Raw genomic sequence first — 4,705 nt, 5'->3', positions numbered from 1 at the left:
GGGGGAGAGAGAGGGAGAGGGAAAGAGATGGAAAATTAAAAAGAAAAGGATTACAAATTTGACTGCTTATCGTTCCGATCGAATATACCACAATAATTAGTAGTATTAAAACATCTGCGCCCATTTATTATATAAACATATATCCGATGAGATGAATAAGAATTTATCAAATCGAAGAATTGATAGCAAAAAAAAAAAACTAAAAAACTGATTATTCATTGGTAATTTTAAATTATCAAATTATCAGGGTGATAACATTTACTGTTTATTAATAATGAAAAAAAGCGATGAAAACTAGCATAAATATTATTTTAAACTATAAATGTAACATTTTGAAAAAAAAGTTTTAAAAATTAATTTTAAAAAAATTCGATGGGAAGGTTAATTATATCAAAAAAAAAAAGAAACTAAAAATTCATAACAAAAATAAACATTTAGGCAAATATTGATTAAAATTTTGTATTAAAATGAAATTAAATTAAAGAATTATAATTTTATTATGAGAAAATAAAAACAAACAAACGAAATAAATGTAATAAATTAAATGTTAAAGCAAAAAATTTTGAACAATTTATTATTTCTCACATATTATTACATGCTTTAAATTGGAAAAATCATAAATTCTTTATTTTTTCCTTCGGAGGAAATGAATTTAATTATCATTAAATAGCAAATTAAAATTCAGAACTTTAAAGGTTACAAATTAAAACAATAATTAATCAAATATTCATTTGAGGACAATTAATCGATTAGAGAAGTAATTTTGGTTTAATTTTTAGCACAAAAAGTTTTGATTATTTTTTACTGTTTTTAATTAAAATATGTCAATCATAATGAATTTTGGGATGGCATCCAATTCTAATTAAGTACGAATGAAATGAATGTGACGAAGAATTACTACATTATATGTCTAACAACTAACTAAATAGCAAACTAAAAATTTGAACCTAAAAGTTATAAATTAAATGATAATTAAAAATTCATTTAATGATAAGTAAACAAGTAAAAAAGTAATTCTGATTTGATTTCTAACACCAAAATATTTGTAATTATATTTAAAATAGATAAATGTTAACTTCATCGAATATCATTCCTTCCTTCATTTTCAAACTTTTCTTATCCAATTAAGTAATTTATCATCAAATTGTCATCCTTTTCGGTAAAGAAATGATAAATGAATCAATATTACACAGTAACGAAAAGAAAGCCGACATACTTTACTATCACTAATAATCAAACAGATGAATTATTGACATAGAAGGTATATGAGAGAGGGAGAGAAAGAGAGAGAGAGAGAGAAGGAGGTATACCTTTTAATTATTATCACCTTCACTATCCAATATGTATATTTATTTACTCATAATTATTTCTCGTTCCATTCTATAACTCTTAAATATCATCATTATCATTATCTTCATCGTTATTATTATCAATATCATTGAGTGATACCATACAATATTTGTAACTCCAATGAATGATTTATTGTGATTATTATTCTTATCATTTTTCTAATATTATCATATCTTTTTTTTTTCATATCCATCCCTTTCATATATCTTCAAATAATATCCTTATCATTATCAGTACAATTGTTTACATGATACAGTGACAGAAAAAGAGAAGGCATATAAAAGGTGTTTATTCCAAATGTTGTTTCCTTTTTTAACCATTCGCTTTCCCTAACCTTTAACCTATTCAATGATAAATATGATAATGAAATTATCATATTTATGATCACTGTGAAATAAAACACAAATGTTTTATCAAACAAAACTCGAATATAAAATACTTTACAAAAAATGACCTTTTTTCAACCTAATTACATTAATTTGGAAATTTATGAAAAGACTGGATGAATGAATAACTACTGTTCTGATAATCATATTGATAATCAATAGATAAAGAGATCGTAATCATATTTGAAATTCCATTTTTTAGAACATGAACAAAGGACAATTTGGTAATTTTTACATAAATTAAAATGTGAAATAAGAAAGAACGAACAAACTTCCCATTTATTTTATAACTATTATTTAAGTATTCGCATTATAATATTTGATATTTAATTACCTTTTAAAACCATTAAATCATCAATCATTGCTTTTTTCTTTTTTGACCTTAGATTCCAATCTTCGTTCTTTGCAGGAATTAATTAACTATTTAACAACTTTGACACAAAAGAAAAAAGAATTCAAAAATTTAATAATTTAAAAACCTTTGTAAAATCTTGTTTTGCTGTTTGTTATCTTTTAAATTTTTTAAAGATTTCGTTTTTTTTTTGCTTTTTCTTTTTTTTTTTTAAAATGCCATTCAAATATACAGTCAATGTGCTTTTCGTACTTTTCTTTTTTTTTTTAACTTTTTTATCCATTCTTTCCCAGCATACTTAACAAAATTCCTTTTTTCCCACTCATAAATTTCGACATTTGTTCCATTTTACCTTTTTTTCTTTTTTTAACTTTGAACTAAAAATAACTAATGGAACGTTTCAGAGAGTTAAACTTACTTTTACTTTACATAGCCTAGAAAAAAAAAAGCCAAGTATCCAAGAAGCAAAAAAAAAATAGTCAAGTATCTTTATAATATCTACAACAGGTAATAATGATGAAATATTACAAAATTTCTTAATTTTGATTTTATATCTAATTAATAGTTTTATTAGCTAATTAATATTCTATTTATTTTTTGCTATTTAATCATTCCTTTTTATCCCGATTATTAAGGAATTAATTATTCAAATTTAAAATTCATCATTCTTTTTTCCTCAATTCCTTTTTTTTTTTTGTTATAATAATTTAATGTTTGTGTAAAAATATTTGAATAAATTAAGTATAATGTAATCTTATTTATAATAATACTATCTTTTATCATACTATCAGTAAATAATCAGTGATAAATATGATAATATATCCACAAATTTTTTTCAATAAATTTAATACAAACTAGTATTATAATACTATCTTCACCATATCACAAATAATTAATCAGTGATAAATTTGATAATAAAACAATAAATTTTTAAAAGGAATTAAGTATAAAGTAATATTATTTATAGCAAATGTTATCTCTTATCATATTACAAACTAATCAGTAATATTGATAATATATTCATAAATTTTTAAATAAATTAAGTACAAACTATTTCCATAACAATTCATAAAATTTTGAATAAATTACGTATAAACTGTCCCTATAATACTACCGTTAATTAATCATATTGCAAATAATTAATCAGTGATAAATTTGATAACATTTATTATTTATTTATAAATTTTCCTTTTCCAATAATATTATGATAAGAGTGATAGACATTTGCATGGATAATTAAACAAATTAAGCATTTATTTTCGCTTAACTATTTCCCATAGATTTATTCAATCAAAAATCTGTCTTCTCATTTTTTTTTTTCTGGGAGAAAAATCAAAAGATCGTATCATTGCTTATCCCATCCCTTACCATATCATACCATTGCTATCAATCAATCATAATTACAATACAACATTTCCTCATCAAATCACATTTTTTTGGCGACATTTTAGTTTTACACCAATCATTTACTACATGTGACAATATAACCGTGTCTGTCTCTGTCTGCCAAACTATGTTATAATAAGAGTTTAAAATGAAACAATTTATTTCTTGGTTGAGAATATAAACATATGTACAGACACACACACACACATACACACACATACATACACACATATATATATATATATCCATATGGTGTAAGTCTTCATTAGTCATTTATTCGTATGCAAATTAATGTAATTCTTGCATTAGTAATTAATCAAATTATTACTTTTGCTATCAATTTTTTGTTCAATTTCTGTAAAATTTTTCTTTTCTAATTTAAACAAATTAAATTTTTTCAATTAAATTTTTTAAAGCTATGTTTTTTTCATAATTTTAAAAATTTTTCATATCGTAAAAATAAAAATGGAAAAAAAAACAGGAATCTTTCCTTTTTTTAAATAATTTTCTTCATACAATCATAAAATTCCTCTCAGCTTTTCTTCGCAAATTTCAAATTTCCTCCATTTCCTTACTTTTAAAGCATTAAAAATTTTTAAAATTTTCCTATATCAATTGAAATTCAAATTGTCCCCTGTCACTAATCATAGTAAGTCTATTCGTGTTTGCCGAACAAATGAGTTAAATGAATACGAATTCGTGGATATGAATAAATTAAGTAAATATGAATTTAATTAAGTAAATATGAATTCGTGGATATGAATAAATCAAGTAAATATGAATTCGTGGATATGAATAAATTAATTAAGTAAATATGAATTCGTGGATATGAATAAATTAATTAAGTAAATATGAATTCGTGGATATGATTAAATTGATTAAGTGAATAGGAATTCGCGGATATGAGTAAATGAATTAAATAAATTCGTGGATATGAATAAATTAATTCGTATATGCACATGAATAAATAAAGAAAATGAAGAACAAAAATTAAAAATGTCAACAAAATGGCCTATATTTTTTAATGATATTTAAATTATTTTAAAAAATTATACAGAAATTATTAAATGAAGAACAAAATTCTTAATTTCCTATAAACTAAACAAAAGAAAAATTTTTTTTCAAATAAACTTTTAAAGTTTTTTTCTTTTCTTTCCCTTTTTTTTTTTGTTAACAAATAAACATTCTTTTAATAATTAGAATCAATTTTTCTGACAACTATAAACATTTT

Source organism: Loa loa (assembly GCF_000183805.2).
Source record: "Loa loa unplaced genomic scaffold supercont3.205, whole genome shotgun sequence".
NCBI classification, from domain to species: Eukaryota; Metazoa; Nematoda; class Chromadorea; order Rhabditida; family Onchocercidae; genus Loa; species Loa loa.
This window is presented reverse-complemented; position numbering follows the sequence as displayed.